This window comes from Sturnira hondurensis, unplaced genomic scaffold (assembly GCF_014824575.4).
Source record: "Sturnira hondurensis isolate 20B ecotype Veracruz unplaced genomic scaffold, ASM1482457v3 Scaffold0001721, whole genome shotgun sequence".
Classification (NCBI taxonomy): domain Eukaryota; kingdom Metazoa; phylum Chordata; class Mammalia; order Chiroptera; family Phyllostomidae; genus Sturnira; species Sturnira hondurensis.
Genome location: NW_028074352.1, coordinates 1096088 through 1114785, shown reverse-complemented (window position 1 = coordinate 1114785; position 18698 = coordinate 1096088). Strand labels below are relative to the sequence as shown.

Sequence of the window (18698 nt, the reverse complement as noted above, 5' to 3'; positions counted from 1 at the left end):
AACCTGTTTCATAATTCTAAAACAGATATGTATTGCTCTCATTTGTAATATATCTCATTTTTAAAAGGAGCTCTGTAAAAAATTACTAGATAAATTTTAAATGCCACTATAAATCAAGTGTTCATAATTTCATAAAATCATCTGTCTTGATCTTTGGTAACTAAAATATAGCTTCAAATTAATGGACATGTTTAAAAAGCTTTATAGCATGTTTTGAGTCATGAGAAACTATTTAAGGAAGAGCTTCTGACAATTTTGTTAGATAAATTTGCATTTGTTTGTCCTTGAATTTCTTTTCTATATCAGCTTCTCACTTCTTGGGAGATGGCATTTCTTATATACAAAATGTTTTAGAATACAATCTAATCAGCTACCACATGTTCTACAGAGATTCTATTTATGGAACTTGGAGAACAAGGCAGCACAAAAAAAGAAGACATGACGTTATGAATTCTAACATAAATTAATTGGCAAGGAAAAGGCAAACCAATTTGAAGTTAAAGAACCTCCTATTTCAATACTTAAGTTTAACTTTTTTGTAAAGCTTAAAAAAGAAGAGTCAGTGAGAGGAAGGAACTTTTGTGGCCAAATTCAAGATCAAGTCTACACTTGTTCATGAACATAACTACCTATCTTTCGTGAAACAGCCACAATAGCAGAGGCTTCTTGATTGTTGGGGAGAAGGGTGGAGGTGGGAGGGGGAGTGGCGAGGGGTTTATATCAGATAAGGATTATCCCCTATGCTACTACAGTATCTTATTACCAACCCAGCCTTGGGCCCAGAGAAGCCCCATTCTTTTTCCTGAGGAATTTAAAGGCAATAATTATGGCTTAAATGCTCACCAAGGTCATTCCAAATTTGAAATATTCAGGCCAGAAAAGAGAAAGATATTATTTTTGAGATCTCAGAAAAGAACGTTCACTTTGAAAAATAGCATTCATTATAACAAGAGATATAGCAGAAATCTACCACATTTGCTGGAAAGTAAATGTTGGTAAATAAAAGGTAAACTTTCTGCCTGCTTTCTTTTTTATGATGCCTCAGGAACAGGATCTGAGTAATCCCTGAATCTCTCAATGTGGTCTCACATTTCATTTCCATTATAAATTCAGGGCAGTTCAAGCAACACACAAGTCTGAAATAAATTAGAAATAGTGTTTGTCGACTCTGTGCCAGGCTTGAGCTAAGTGTTATATGTGTGTAATCACATTTATACCTCACCAAGTGACACTGAGTGTCTTGGAGAACTAACTTATTCAATATCATGCAACAAGCTAGTATTGGAATTAAAGTTTAAAGCAGGTCCATCCAATTTTGCAATAATTTCTCCTACAACAGTCTAAACAAAAACCAAAAGTTCCAAAGAGAAGACAATCATAAGTTGGAAAGAAATCAACTTAAAGACATACAAAGTTCCCCATTATACTCTCTGTAGCATCAGTGCCTGGCCAGAAAATCCCAATAGAATTATCAAAAATCATTTTGCTATTTCACTCAATGATATATTATTCATTACATATAAAACTCTTAAGTTGATTTTGGGCCCATTAAGAGATTTGAACCACCAAAGAAAACACTTTTAAAAACTCTGTGAAAATAATGCCTATCCTTGACTAAAGAGAAACACTCTCTCTTCCAAGAAATTGGAAGAGAATTGATGGCAAGGGCATTTCTTTGCCATTGTCAGAATGTAGAATTAAACTAATAGTCTGTTACTGACAAATTCTAAATAGTAAATTTGAAAATATTGTACAGCTTCTCTTTGAGGTAGAAAGTTCAAAAGATTTTAGAGAACCAATACCAATACTAGAGTCTAAGAGAAGGGCCATATTGCAAATGATAGGGGCCACTTTAAGGACTAACAAGGCATAAATCTAGTAACTAATATTTATTGATCACTTCCTGTGTGACAGGGACTAAGACTGCACATTTACTATCTCTGTCCATACAACGCCACTATCTCCCATGCACTATTATCTCCATTTTACAAAAGAAGCAGGTTTCATTAGGTTAAAAATGCCTAAATCACAAAACTTGTAAAGGGCAACATCATCATCTCAATCCAAGCAGTAGTCTGCCTTCCGATCCCTTACATTGTATCACCTTGAAAATATTTAATATAGAGACTCGACATCTGATAGTTACTACAAGAAGGACTGGGAAAGAAAGTAACATTTAGGTGGCAGCATGATTAGAGCTGGGAAAATATTAATAGTGTCATGTATTCAGACTCATCTCTCTTTCCTCTACAGAATTATCTTCTGTTCATTTTTCTCATGTAATAAATAAATCATTGCAGATAGAACATATTTCATCTCCACAAATATAAGAAACTCACAATTCATCAAGTCAGTTACAAAAATTTTATCAAAAAGAGCATCGTTAATAAATTTGTCCCTCCCCTTTTTCTTATTTAGTCCTCTTTTAAGGAACCCTTATCTATTATTTCCTTCCACCTACTTATAAATATGACCAGCCTCTAAAACATATTTTATACATTCATAGTCTTTCTCTTCTTTTTTCACCCCACCCTTTCTCCAAAAATTTGTTCTTCATAATACAACCTGTCCATTTTTAATGTATTTTATTTATAATGCCATTACAGTTGTTCCATTTTGCCCCTTCATTCCCCTCCACCCTGCACTCCCCTCCCCCACACATTCCCCACCTTTAGTTCATGTTCATGTGTCATAAAGCTAGTTCTCTAGCTTCTATATTTCCCACACAACTCTTGCTCTCCCCCTGTCTATTTTCTTCCCACCACCTATGCTACTTATTCTCTGTACCTTCTCCTCCTCTCACTCCCCTGTTGCTAACCCTACATGTGATCTCCATTTCTGTGGCTCCACTCATGATCTAGCTGTCCACTTAGTTTGCTTTTGTGTTAGGTGTGGTTGTTAATAACTGTAATGTTTTTATCATTTTACTGTTTATATTTTTATCTTCTTTTTCTTAGATAAGTTCCTTTAACATTTCATATAGTAAGGGCTTGGTGATAATGAACTCCTTGAACTTGACCTTATCTGATAAGTACTTTATTTGCCCTTACAGTCTAAATGAAAGCTTTGCTGGATAGAATAATCGTGGATGTAGGTCTTTGCCTTTCATGATGTGGAATACTTCTTTCCTGCCCCTTCTTGCCTACAAGGTTTCTTGAGAAATCAGCTGACAGTCTGATGGGAACTCCTTTGTAGGTGACTGTCCCCTTATCTCTTGCTGCTTCTAGGATTCTCTCCTTCATTTTAATCTTGGCTAATGTAATTATGATGTGCCTTGGTGTGTTCCTTCTTGGGTCCAACTTCTTTGGGACTCTCTGAGCTTCCTGGACTTCTGGAAGTTTATTTTCTTTACCAAATTGGGGAAGTTCTCCTTTATTTTTTGTTCAGATAACTATTCCACTTGTTGCTCTTCGTCTTCCCCTTCTGGTACCCCTATAATTTGGATGTTGGAGCATTTAAAGACGTCCTGGCAGTTCCTGAGCCTTTCTTCTTTTTTTAAAATTCTTGTTTCTTCCTTCTTTTCTGTTTAGTTGTTTCTTTCTTCCTTCTAGTTCACACCATTGATTTGAGTCCCAGTTTTCTTTCCATCACTATTGGTTCCCTGTGCATTTTCTTTCATTTCACTTAGTATAGCCTACATTTTTTTCATCTACTTTGTGAACAAAGTCAACCAGTTCTGTGAGCATCCTGATCATCAATATTTTGAGCTGTGATCTGATAGGTTGGCTATCTTTGTTTCTTAGAAGTATTGAATCTGGGGCTTTGATCTGTTCTGCTTGAGCCATAATGTTTTGGACTGGTCACACTTGTTACGTCTGAGGGGTGGAGCCTTAGGTGTTCACCAGGGAGGGGCAACCCACATAGATGGGTTATGACACTGTATGTGGGGACAGGATCAGAGAGGGAACAATAGCCCTTGTTCTGCTCTAAGATTTCAGTCTCCTCTGCTGCTTCCCACCAGCAAATTGGGCCTTTCTGGTGCTGGTTCCCAGGTGGGTGGACTTGTGTATGTTCTAGGACCCTAGGGGTTTCTCCAACAAACTCTCTTGTGAGGCTGGGAATCTCTCCAGGCACCTCAACTTCCACAAGTTTTTTCAATAGGTGTTGTTAGGCTTTATTTCCCATCACTGGGGTCCTGGGTTGCGTAGTCTGTCTCACTGCCTGTTTTTGCCTGGTATATTTTCATGCGAATGTGTTTCTGTGGTCACCCAGCCACCTTGCACACCTCACTGGGTTGGGTCTGCTTGTTTCCTCCCCATGCCCGGGTCTGCCAACCACCACTTTTTCCTGCTGTGACCCCTCTTCACTGGCTGCCGACTCCACGCCTCTTACAGGTCTGTATGAATGGTCCCATACAATTCAATTTTCTGTCTGTTCTGGTTGTGTTTTTGTTTCTAAATCTTTGTTGTTTTTAAATTTGGTTGTGCGAGGATGCACACTATTTCCACCTACACCTCCATCTTGGCTAGAAGTCCAAAACCTGTCCATTTTAAGATTATTTTTTAGTTTGTACTTTGCACAAGTTTTCATACTTCAGCCACTGTACTCTATGGATATTCTCTTCTAAACTGCATACTGTTTTGGACAAGGACTTTTACACAAAAGAAATAGGAACTTCAATTTAATTTCTAATTGTCAATTTTTCCTTTGTTGCAATTTTGATTCAACTTTGTTTTTTACCTCTGAGCTTCCTACCAAAGTTGCAATTTAAACTGGCAAATACTCCTAGAAAGAATAAAATGCCTTACAGCAAAAACTGAATAGGTGACATTTCAGACAGTACAGAGGAAGACAGTGAAGTAATTAAGGAACATTGATAATAATCACTTTTGACATAATAGGGTACTGGGGCACTTTTCCATGAAATAATTAATTTACTTCATAAAACAATCTCATAAGGAAGGCTACCACTATTTCCATTTTAAAAAAGAAATTGAAACACAGTAACTACTCAAAATTATTCAAGTAGTAATTAAACCCAATATTTAAACCCAGACACTTGGGTTCCAAAGTCTGGGAACCAACATATTATGCTGCTTCACATATTTAATTTATTGAATTAAACATCATCAACAAATAATTTACTAAACAATCTTATAGAAGAGTGTAGTATTAGAAATACATCAAATTTTATCAAAACATGGCCCTAAGTGTTTATGAATATTTATTATGAAAAATTCATGTGCTCTGATCTAGGAACTCAAATAAATTACAAAAAAGATAGGACTATATTTGAATTTCCAAATAAAATTTCTATTAGAACATTTTGTTATTGTTATAGTTTCAATGTAAAGACATTTTTATACTTCCAGCCAAGATGGAAGCACAGGTAGATACAGTGTGCCTCTTCACACAACCAAAAGAAGGACAACAACAATTAAAAATCAAAAAAGCAGAACTGCCAGAAAATTGAACTGTATGGAAGTCCGACAACCAAAGAGTCAAAGAAACATTCATCTAGCTGGCAGAAAGGGTGGAGAGCGACAGCTGGGCAGAGAAGACTGGCAGCAAGGCAGTGGCTGGAGGACTGGGTGGTCCCACATTTGCATGCAAGTAAACTGGGAGGAACAACTGGGAAGAGAGACAGACCACACAACCCAGGGATCCAGAATGGGGAAATAATCCTCAGAACCTCTGACTGAAAAAGTTTATGACAGTTGCAGCACCAGGAGAAACTCCCAGCCTCACAGAAGAGTCCATGGAAGGGTCCTAGAAAGTACACAAATCCACCAACCTGGGAATCAGCACTAGAAGGGCCCAATTTGCTTGTCCATAGCCTAAAAGCCAGCTGAAAGAAAACCAAGTGACACTGTTCCCTCTCAACCCCTCCTCCACATACAGTGCCATGACACAGTGATGTGAGTTGCCCCACCCTGATGGAGACCTAAGGCTCCTCCCCTTTCTATGTAATAGGCATGCGGAGACTAAAAAATATGGCCCAAATGACAGAATAGATTAAAGCTCCAAAAATAGAACTGAGAGATGGAAAAATAGCCAAGCTATTTGATGCAGAGTTCAAAATACTGGTAATCAGAATACTCAGAGAAATGGTTGAGTATTGTTATAAAAAAGAGGAAAAAGTGAAGGCTATGCAAAGTGAAATAAAGCAAAATGTACAGGGAATCAACAGTGACAGGAAGGAAATTGGGACTCAGATCAATACTTTGGACCAGAAGAAAGAAATAAACATTCAAATAAAATAGAATGGAGAAACAAGAATTCAAGAAAAATAAGGAGAGACTTAGGAACCTCAGGACAACTTTAAATATTCCAACATCTGAATCATAGGGTTGCTAGCAAAAGGAAAAGAGCAAGAAATTAAAAACTTATTTGGACAAATAGTGAAGGAGAATTTCCCCAATCTGGTGAAGGAAATAGACTTCCAGGAAGTCTAGGAAGCTCAGAGAGTCCCAAAGAAGTTAGATCCAAGAAAGCACTCACAAAGGCACCTCATAATTACATTAGCCAAGATTAAAAAGAAGGAGAGAATCTTAAAAGCAGCAAGAAATAAGGAGACAGTCACCTACAAAGGACTTCCCATCAGACTGATTTCTCAAGAGAGACATGACAGGCAAGAAGAGGCTGGAAAGAAGTATTCCAAGTCATGAAATCCAAAGACCTACATCCAAGATTGCTCTACCCAGCAAAGCTATCGTTTAGAATGGAAGGGCAGATAAACTGCTTCCTAGATGAGCTCAGGTTAATGGAGTTCATCATCACCAAGCCCTTATCATATGAAATGTTAAAGGGACTTATCTAATAGATGATCAAATACTATAAACAGTAAAATGACAATGAACTCACAACTACCAACAACTGAACCTAAAAAAAAAAAAAAACTAAGCAAACAACTAGAACAGAAACATAATCAGAAAAATGGAGATCACACAGAGGTTTGTTGGTGGGGAGGAGAAGGGGAAGCATATCAGAGGAACAGTACAGGGAATAAGGAGCATAATTAGTAAGCATAAATTAAAGGGGGAGAAGTTAAGAATAGTATAGATAACAGAGAAGTCAAAGAACTTACATGTACAAGCCATGGACATTAACTAAGCGGGGGAAGGCTGGAGGTTTGTGGGGTGCAGGGTGGAGAGAGGCTATAGGGGGGGAATTCAAAAAAACTGTAATAGTATAACCAATGAAATATACTTTAAAAATATGAACAGTAAAATGACAACAAACTCACTATTATCAACAACCAAACCCAGAAAAACAAAAATAAAAACAAACTAAGGAAACAACTAGACCAGGAACAGAATCACAGAAATGGAGATCACATGGAAGGTTATCCGCAGGGACAGAGAGGGGAGAGAATGGGGGAAAAGATACAGAGAATAAGAAGCATAATTTGTAGGTACAAAACAGACAGGGGAAGGTTGGGAATAGTGTAAGAAATACAGAAGCCAAAGAAGTTATATGTATGACCCATGGACATGAACTAAGAAGGGGAACGCAGGTGGGAGAAGGGTACAAGGCAGAGGGGAATAAAGGGGGAAAAATGGAATAACTGTAATGGCAGAATCAATAAAATATGTTTTTTCAATATTTTGAAGATAAAAAATTTAGTTTAGAATGTTCATCTTTATTAATTTGACCTTGTTTCCTTAGTTTAAACAATAATAAAATGACTAGATTACTAATACATAACTAATAAATATCAAGTGGGTAAATAATATGCAAAGAAAATAATACTGTCATCCCCTTTAACCACAGAAATGTATTCCAAGACCCCTGGGAGAAGCCTGAAATGACCAATAGTATCAAATTATATATGCTATATTTTTCTACATATATACTATTATAAATTTTAATGTATAAATTAGGTCCATTAAGAGATTAGCAACAATAGCTAAGAGTAAAATAGAATGATTACAATAATATACTGTAATAAAATTCATGTGAATGTCATCTCTCTTCCTCCAAATATCTTATTGTACTATACCCTCCTTTTCACTTAAAGGGAGAACTTAAACTTTCACTTTGGCGTATCTGAAAGAACTTAAACTTTCACTTTGGCCGCATCACTACTCTCACACTTTGGGGCCATTATTAAGTAAAATAAGGGTTACCTGAACACAAGCACTGCAATGCTGCCACAGTCAGTCTTAACACTGAGACAGCTACTAAGTGACTAACCCAGTAGAGAACATGTACAATACAGAGAGCCTGGACAAAAGGATGAAATCATAGAATGAATGGATCAGGATGGTACAAGATTCCATCACGCTGCTCAGAACAGTCCACAATTTAAAACTTATGAATTGTTTATTTCCAGATTTCTCCAGTTAATATTTTTGGGCCACAGTTGACTGCAGGTAACTGAAACCTAAGAAACCAACACCAGGAATACTGTATGTAAAGAACTCATAAAGCAAAAAACCTAAGCAAAATTTTTTATTTGTCAACCAATATTAATTGAACACCAAGTATATCCAGGCAGCATGCCAGAGGACTGGTAATAAGAAAATAACCATATCTTTGAAGATTCCTCAGTCAAAAGAGCCACGGAGACCAATAAAATGGAGCATTATTTTTTTGCTGAGTGAATGTGAAAACGTCCAGAAAAACCTTGTCAGGGAAAAAGAAACTGTCCTCTATCCTCAAGGTTCTTTTGGCTGGTTTAATAATTAAATCTACAAGATACAGATAAACAGGAGAAAATAACCAAATTTAATTACATGCATAAGCATGGGAACCCCACATACATGAGAGTCAGAGACCCCATATACACAAGAGGTTCAGAGACAGAAAGGGAAAATGAGGTACATGTGGCACCCTGAGCTAAGAATGAAGCAAGGTACCTGGGGGCCCCAGACAGTCTTTGCAGGATGGTAAGGGGCAGATACTCAGTAATTAGTAATTTGCCCTCCCATACAGATAGATCAGAAAAGATAGTCTCTGATAATCTCTTATTATAGGCAAAGCCCGGAATTCAAATTCATCTGGCACTTAAGATGGATGATAGTAAAGCAAAATGTTCTATTGAGCCTGTAGGCTCTCAGTTGCCTTTAGCTCAAAATACTTTGCCTACCAGGGAAACACATGTTGGGATGATATATTGTGACTCCTACTGCCTTCAGAGTCAGTCACACTGTCTTAAAGAATGTGACTTACCCAATGAGAGACTGGAATTAGCAGGCATAGCATATTCCAGTCTGAAAAAAATTAATGGAAGGACATGGCTTGTTCAAGGAATAACCAGATGCTCAACTCATAGAGGTAGGAAATTGGCTGGCAAGACTATAATGTGACATGGCTACTATGGTAGGAAATGTGGACTTTATGGGAGAACCCACCGAATGCACGTAAGCATGGAGAGTACATGTCCAATCTGTTTTAGAAAATTCACTGTGGCATCAGTGTTTCTGGTAGACTCAAGTAAGGAGAGAGTCTAGGCAGAGATCAGGAAGATAACTGCAGGGTTTAGCCATGAGATGGTAGGGGTCTGAGCCAGAGCAGTAGCTAGGGTCTAGAAAGATGTAATGGCAAGATAGTTTGCCATAGCTTCTCCCTTCCTCTTGCAACTCCCCCTGAATGTTGAAAAACGAGGCTATCTCACAGGCTTTTGGATAATAGCCCAAATTCTCTTTAGAATAGTACACCCCTGGAGTCATTTGTTGTCAGTTTATATTAGAATTTAAGATGAAATAACTGAAAATCTACCAAGTACAACTCTATCGTTCTTTTCACTAATGGAAAACAAATTAAGCAATAACAAATAACAGAAACTAGGAGTCGACCATATTCAATAGGGAAATAAAATAACTATTGAAAAATGGAGTAAACTATTCGTGCTAACAACTGTATAAGTATGCCTAGTAGCACAGGAAATATACAAACTTACTTAATTTTAAATCTACACTGTGTAATTAGCCACTTTGTTCCTTGTTGTGTTACTTTCAGTATTCTTTTTTTAAAGATTTTATTTATTTATCTTTAGAGGGGAAGGGAAGAAGAAAAGGAGAGAAATATCAATGTGTGGTTGCCTCTCGTGAGTCCCCTACTGGGAACTGGCCTGCAACCCAGTCATGTGCCCTGACTGGGAATCAAACCATGATCCTGTGGTTCGCAGGCCCTTGCTCAATCCACTGAGCTACACCAACCAGGGCACTTTCAGTATTCTTAAATGTACTTTAAGAACATTTTTTTTAACTACACAGAAAATACATGTAATGTACAGGACTCAAAGTGTTTTTATGTCATGTAGTATGTAATCCATCTTGTTTAAAGTCAACCTCTTCATTAAATATTACAAATCTTAGAAAACATGAGAATTCCATGGTGTTTACTAAATACAGAATACCTTGATTATCTTACTTGCAGATTTTAAAAATTTATCTCACTCAAAGTTTAAAAAATAATGAATATTTTTCTTCACTCAGAGACAACATGCTGCTTTAACCAATAAAACTTCAAGGAATTCTATCTTATAATATCTGACACTTTTGACTGAATTACTTACAGAACTTTATTACTAACAGTACTACTCACTTTTTCAAATGTTTAAACATTCACACATTTTAGTCTTGCACTGAATATACCTCTTTGAGAGACAATATATCAATACCCTACACAATGCATAATTAAAATAGAATAATATTTAAATTCTTTTTCTAACATCTCAATATTTATTTAAAGTTTATAAGCCATTATAAACTCTATTTGTAATGAAACATACTCTACAAATATAAACATATTTAAACACGTTTATAATCAGCTGGATAAATTAGTATAAATTTTTAATTCACTAATCTCCTAGTCCTATCCTTTTTTATATTATTACTATTATAGAAATTGTAAAAACACATTAAACATAGACACTAAATTGCATTGTTCTATAACAGTATTGTTTAAGTAGGAAATCACCACTGGTTATAAAGAAGATGCCTTTTACTATCTACAAGGACACGGGCAAGGACTAGGTCCTCAACCTGGTTCAGACCAGCAGCAGCAATGAGAGATTCCAGTTTGGGGCTAAACAACAGTGTGACTTTTCCTCCCCTCTTTGCTTGTTCTTATCACCTTGTTCACCTTAACACCAATGCCATCTGCCATACCTCCATGCAGCTATCCTGAATCACAAATTTGCTTTTTCTTCCCCTAGTTTTGCTGAATAACCCCATTCTCTGGTTTTTACAGGTCATCTAATTTTTAGCATTTTAAAAAATAAAAAAATTTTTAAAATACCCTTTGCAGAAAACCTATATTATTACAAGAATGTTTTCTACTATTTGCAAATGTGGGTATACCCAAAGCTATAAATATCATAAGCAATAAATTAAGTAACACAATTAAATCTTACTTGAATAAGGACTGACAGAGTCGTATATTATGTAGACTTTCATTTCAATAGAATTCTACATCCCTAATTCAGTGATGTTCAGTTATGGTGGCCACCAGAGAGAACACACAGAATTATGTGTGTGCATGGCTGTGAGTTTGTGTGTATGTATCCTTATCTCTTAAAATGAGCAGCTACAGTTATGAGAATTCACATAAAGGTGTATTGTATTATGTTGGTCAGCATAATCAATGTCTTTCTGATGAAATCAATATAATAGTAACACAGTGCTTATTTTCCATTTCTTTGTGTTCAAATAGAAGTTTATGAGAAGCTCTGGTACCTGCTAGCTTTCTGAACTCCTCAACTTAGTAATATTTACAGGCTATGGCAAATTGTAAGCACATGCAAGCAGCAGGTTTTTCAAGACAAACTTCGTCTTTATCCTTTCTTTTCCTTGCCTGTTTTTCCAAACTTGAGAGAAGCTCTGGAACAAACTAAGAGAGGATATAAGGATATCATTATGGAGTTTGCTTTCATTTCCATATGTTAATTTTGCATAGTCATAATAATGGGTTAGTATTTTGAATTCATTGTCAAGATCTTAAACTAATTAAAATATGTCAAATACACTTGTTATTTCTTCTGGGATATAAACTGTATCATATTCATCTTCATCATAGAATTATAGCACAATGGCTTTAAAAATTATTTTAAAAACCACAAATATTGACAAGAAGCTTATCAATGTTGTAAGTGACTGATAATAAATATATAAAGCCAGAGATAAGAGTGCAGGTCACTAAACATGTTTTATACACACGAGCTGGCTACTCTCTCTTTCAAGGTTGACTTGAACCACAGGAAAGTTTTCCAAACCAAAGACATTATATAGATCTTCTCAAGCTCTCACCAAAGTATGACCCAGAAAAACAGCCTTTTCCAAAGGGATAGAAGATTCCATACAAAGAAGACAGCATCCAAAGCAGAGAAAGGACATGTGAATTCCCTCCCTTAGTGAAACACAGACAAGACACAGAACACAGTGCCATCTTGGTGATTTCCCATGAATTCAGGAAATTTCTCAAATATGATATACAGCATGTTTAAGTCTGAATATGACTACAGAATCCCCAATACAGCCTTTCATCTACCTGTGAACTCAAGAGGTAAATGAAATGGTCTCATGAGAACAAGCCCAGACTGAAAAAAATCTCACTTGTGTTTATCCCACTCAGAAAAGGATAGTAAGAGGCTTACCGTGAGAGCACAGGTGTTCGTTTCATCTCACATTCAGTCACTGAGCTGAAAAGAAAAATGTTCCAGATTGGCTTCATTGACTTGTTTTTCACTCAACAAAGCATCAGGTACTGGGAATTTCCTCAAGCAACTAGTCACTGACTTCTTTCAACAGGGAAAGGCTCAAGCACTTTTTATTAAGAGAAACAAATCAATCATGAAATGAACCTAAGGAAATATGTTTTATAGTCAATGGGAGGAAATGTACAATGTGACAACTTATTCAGCAAGTATAAATTATCTACAAGGTCTACTTAGGGAAAAAATGTACCACAATGGTTTTTTTAAACAAAATAGCCCCTGTGGTTATCGTTTTTTTAAGTATTTTTTATTCATTATGTTATTACAGTTTTCCCAATTTCTCCCCCTTTATCTCCCTTCCACCCTGCCCCTCCAACCCTCCAGCATTCCTCCACCTTAGTTCATGTGCATGGGTTGTACATATAAGTTCTTTGACTTCTGTTTCCTATACCATTTTTATCTCTCCCCATCTATTTTATGCCTACCAATTATGCTTCTTCTTCCCTGTACCTTTTCCCTACTATTCCTTCCTCCCCCTCCACACTGAAATCCCTCCATGTGATGTCTATTTCTCTGAATCTATTCCTGTTCTAGTTGTTTCCTTAGTTTTGTTTCCATTGTTTTTCTTTTATTTTAGGTTCAGTTGTTGATAGTTGTCAGTTTCTTGTCATCTTACTGTTCATAGTTTTGATCTTCTTTTTCTTAAACAAGTCCCTTTAACATTTCACATAATCATGGCTTAGTAATGATGAACTCCTTGAACTTGACCTTATCTGGAAAGCACTTTATCTGCCCTTCCATTCTAATGATAGCTTTGTGGGATAGAGTAACCTTGGGTGTAAGTCCTTGCCTTTCATGACTTTGAGTAATTCTTTCTAGCCCCTTCCTGCCTATAAGGTGTCTCTTGGAAAATCAGCTGATATTCTTATGGGGATTCCTTTGTAGGTAACTATCTCCTTTCCTCTTGCTTCATTAGGATTCTCTCTTTATCTTTAATCTTGGGTAATTTAATGATGATGTGTCTTGGTGTGTTCCTCTTTGGACCCAACTTCTTTGGAACTCTCTGGGCTTCCTGGACTTCCTGGAAGTCTATTTCCTTTGCCAGATTGGGAAAGTTTTCCTTCATTATTTGTTCACATAAGTTTTCAATTTCTTGCTGTTGTTCTCCTTCTGGCTCCCCTATAATTCAGATATTGGAACATTTTAGGTTGTCCCAGAGGTTTGTAAGACTCTCTTCACTTTTTTGAATTCTTATTTTTCATTCTAATCCAGTTGGATGCTTATTTCTTCCTTTTGTTCCAAATCATTGCTTTGATTCCTGGTTTCCTTCTTGTTACTGTTGGTTTCCTGAATATTTTGCTTTATTTCATTTTGGGTATCTTTCATTTGTTTTTTCATTTTCTGACCAAGTTCAATCAGATCAGTAGGCATTTTGATTACCAGGGCTTTAAATTCTCCATCAGATAGGTTGGAGATCTCCTCATCACTTAGCTCTCTTTCTGAGGTTTTGCTCTGTTCTTTCATTTTGGCCCTATTTCTCTGTTCAGGGCCCCTGATAAGTTGTAAGGGGGTGTGGCCTTAGGCATTCACGCAGACAGGACAACCCTCCTTGCTGTGCTGTGCAGTGCTGCCTGTATGGGAGAGGCAGGAGAGTGAACAATTGCACCCCCCCTGTTTGGCTCTAGTGCACTGTCCAATGGACTCTCGAGTGAGACTGGGAGTTTTTCCCACTGCAGCAACCACCATAGTCCACAGTGAACTCTGAGTCTGTTTCGCCTTCAGTCAGCCCTGCCCACACAGCCCTCTGAGGTTTTTCCTGAGTTGGCTCTGGCAGTTTGCCACCTTATAGGTCTGGTTATTCTGGTTGATTTTTTTAAATTCTTTGGTTGTTGGAGTTCCATGCAGTTTGACTTTATGGTGCTTTTGGTTGTTTATTGATTTTAAATTAGGTGTTATCCTACCTTTGGTTGTACAAGGAAGCAAAGGGTTTCTACCTACACAGCCATCTTGGCCAGAAGCCCCAAAATGGTTCTTCAACCAGTTATGTTTATGCTTTTGCTGGTTTTTTAACTAAAATTGCTTAATTGCTGACTGTATTTTTTCATCATTAGTCTTGCTTCCTCTTCCCTTTTCTTTTATTAATGCTCAAATGGGGTGTTTAAATGGCTAACTAATAACCTTACATTTACCTCAAATAGCAGATGCTCTATGTACACCACACATGTTTTTTCTTCAAACAATATGCAAATATACTATGAGCGCTTAAAAAACCACACACTAGTGGTACAACAAAGTTAGGGTATTAAAAGAAATCTTATATAAATGCATTTTACATTTAAATTTAGTAAAACTTTATTTTAAATAAAACTTTGTTAAATACAACTTTGTTTAATTGTATCATTTAAGGCTTTATACATACATACATACATACATACATACATATTTTTAACCTTCCTTCAGATCTGCTCAGGCCTCTTCTGTGTCACTGTCACACCCTACAAGTGGCTTCAGTGTGTAACCCTGAGGTGGTGGATGGCTACCGGAACAAAGGACACCAAGAGGCCCCGCCCCACATCTTCTCCACCTCTGACAACACCTATTAGCTCATGCTGACCAGAAGGTTTTTGAGGAGGAGGCCTGGAGAGACTATTAGTACTAGCAGAACTTTGTTTCTTTTTCTCTGTCTCTCTTTTCTTCACTCAAAATAGCAGAGAATCTGGGGCAAGAAAGACTGTGAGCACCAAGAGGGCCATCTCCTATTCTACAAAAAATGCAGTTACTGGAATCCTTGCCCAGAAGGACTCTGAAATGAAGGTATGGAGATGAGGAAGGCTTGTTGGGCTTTTACTTCTATCCTTTGTCTTAACTTCCAAGTGAGGGAGCTAAGGGAGACAACATATCCTTTCTCCAAGGAAAGGCAGGCAGGCCAGGATTTAAAATCTGGAAGAACAGCTAGTTACCTTAGATGACCCAGTGTATAACTGATCACAGAGTACCAGATCCTGGTTTGGTTTTTATTGGTTTTTGTTTTATTTTATTTTTAAATAATCCTCTAAAAAAGGTCAGTTTGGGAGCACCTCAGAGAGCTTCTTCTTTTATGGCAGAACCACATATACCCACTTGGAAGAACTATAGCATATACTTACTCATCTAAACAAAAAACAACAGCTTGAAATGAATAGGACAACCTAACTGACTGAAGAATCAAGCAACTGAAGTATTAATGGAATTTTAAGTGAAGACACTCAGCTGTCGCTAAATATAACAAAATGGCAAAGGTGTGTCTGAGTAACATGTGCTGTTGATTTGGTTCATCCTCAGACTGGAGAGTGAAGGAGGAAGGGACTGGCTTTTCCACAGACTGGCAGGCAGCAAGGACAGGCAGGAGTGACAGATCTAGAAGCACTGCTTACTGTCATTTGGGGGCTTCCTCCTCCCTTGATTTTGTGTACCTGGGGACTCGGGAAGACCCAATCATCAGTGCCCACCCATTGCAGGTGGCTGTCAGGATACCAAGACTGTGAGAAATGACAACTCCTCTCACTTTGAGAGTCAGCGTTCAGTTAGGCTGGAATTTTCTCTGTGGCCCTCACTTTGTGTCCTGTGTAATTCCCAACAAAACCAAAACCTCAGGCAAGACACCTAGTGGCTCTCTAGATGGCAGAAATTGTGTGTGGAGCTGATGTTTCTTGCTTCTGCTCTCAGGACCTATGGAATGTAGCCTTGTCCTGCACCAGCTGTGCTGTAACGGCATCCCGGAGGGCATTCACATCTGTGGGAAGGGATTCCCAAATTAGATTTTCTGCCTGGGCTCTCTGATTTTAGATGGACAACCCAACGCTCATCTCAACAAATTCTGAAAAGCTCAGCATAAGCTCAAGGAGGCTGAAGAACATGCAGATATTGCAAAATCACAAGTCAATAAGCTTCACACTAAGACTTGAGACTCCACCTCCAGCAGGGTAGGTGGTTCCTGTTGGAACTAGGTGGCGAGTAGCAGATCTGTGCTGGACTTGCTGCCTCCTGGATGACCTGGGAAGAACCCAGTGTGATGCATAAATTTTTGAACTGGAAGGAATGTTAGAGAACCTTTAACTTTAGAACTGGCCTGTCCTGGGCTCAGGAAGGGAACGGATTTGCTTACAATCACTTAATTGAGAATAGCCCTACTAGAACCTAGGTCTGTAAGTCACAATAAAAGACTTAAACACCATCCTTAACTGCTTCATTTTATAAATCATTTTCATTCATCAGGAAGATTTTTGTTTCATGATTCTAAGAAAAATGTCACAAGATCATCAAATTCATGCTGTAGATTTAAGGTAAGAAATGAAAAAAACTCGTGGAACCAACAAATCTTTGATATTCAATATTTTTTAAAGTATTCTCAGTAATTTCCGGTCTCTGTAATGGAAAACGGGAAAAATGCTACCCATCAAATTACGTAGAATTTCAGAAAATAAATTCCAGTTCACCTTTGTCTGAAGGCATTTTCTGTGGTTTGACAAAACAGTACCAGTATGGCATCTGTGACATTTTCACATGCCCTAACTTCCCAAAGATAAATAGGCCAGTTCATCCTGTAACTTTGTACAAAATCTTTCAGAGAAGCTCCTTAATGATCTGGAAGTTATAGCAGAGATGGTAGTCCAAGTGACCCTCTGAACAAAATCTGGGGTCAGAGTTGAACCTGATTTAAAATCATGAGGAAAAGTAATTTTGAGGGAAACTTCCCCAAGGCAATCTTTACCATCTGTAATCTTACAGTAACCAGTGGAAGGAAGTGAGCAAATAGAAAACAGTGAAATGTACTAGAAAATGATTGTCATTTGTCCTAGGTGAGAGCACTTCACTTACATTTGGTTAAAACTTATAATATATTTTTCCCAGCATTCTCAACAGAGCAATCACAAATCAGTGTATTTCTGGCCATAGGTTTCACATCCAAATTTAATGCTGCTGACTGATGGGTGATGGTAGTCAAATAACCACTGCATGACTGTAAAGATTTTAGGAAAACAACAAATTCTGTAATTTATCATCAAGGATTGCTTTATGATTATTTTGGGCCATAACTGCCTTTTTCTAGAAAAAAACAATGTTTCTCAAATTTATTCCTCTCACAAAGATTTCCTCTTTCCTGCACCTCCATATCAAGTCATTTACATTACTTTCATTCCTACTCCAAGACGGTCATCTAGAATATCCCAACTCTTCCCTCTTCACCTGCCCAGCCAAAGTGCTGGACAGCATCATCTATACTATGTCTTCATTTCCTCATCTCCCCATAAGTCCTCAACCAGCTGAGATCTATTTTCTTAGACCACCACAATAACAAGCAGGTTCTCATGAATGGCGAATGTCCCTAAACCTGACAGACAACTTCGTTCTGACCTTCCTTGACCTCTAGGCAGCTCTCCTCCCAAAGTTTCTGGACAGCACATTCCACAGCTCTCAGAGGAGTAGAGAGGAAGAATCTACACTCTGAAGACAAAATGCTGACATTTGTCAGCTCTGCCATAAACAGGCTGTGTGAGGGTCTGTAAGCCACTGGCCTCTCTGGGGTTCACATATTTTTCATCTGTAAATCAGGGATAACAGTAGCACCAGCCTCTGTTGAGAGGATTAAATTAATTTAATGTATGTAAAAGCATATAAAGTAGTTCCAGGAATAGTAAGTGTCATGCACGTTTCAGCTTTTATCATTTTTTATCATTTTCCTCTTACTTCTATGGTCAATCCTTCTTTTTTGGTGGCCATCAAGATTTTTTCCAACAGTGTCCTTAACTGCTGATAAAGCCTTAATATAATCTCCAGCCCACCCCAGTTTCTTAAACTTTAAACAGACACATGAGACTGCCTCCTGAATACCTCAAATGCCACATGTCCACAGCTGAATTCGTCTTCCTTCCAAGCTTGCTCCTCCTCCAGTGTTCCTTTTCTCTGAAACTGCAACCACCACCCACATAGTCACCCAAGCCAGAAATCAGGAATCATGTCTGCCTCTGCCACTCCTCTCATCTTCCATATGCAGATAAGTTCTGCAGAATCTACCTACCTCCTAAATATCTCTTCAACATATGCCCTCCTCTCCAGA

General features: G+C 37.6%; 1 protein-coding gene across 5 annotated transcripts in view; it reads right to left on the bottom strand.

Annotated features, from left to right (window-relative positions):
- Positions 1-18698, bottom strand: part of MAPK10 (mitogen-activated protein kinase 10) — a 335415-nt gene that overhangs the window by 280008 nt on the left and 36709 nt on the right. Inside the window, exon 3 of one of the 5 annotated variants that reach the window (XM_037030724.1) lies at positions 12542-12586. The exons of the other annotated variants lie outside the window; for them this stretch is intronic. The gene's annotated coding sequence lies outside the window, so the exon portion shown is untranslated. The remainder of the gene's footprint in view (positions 1-12541; positions 12587-18698) is intronic. 5 annotated transcript variants of the gene reach the window in all.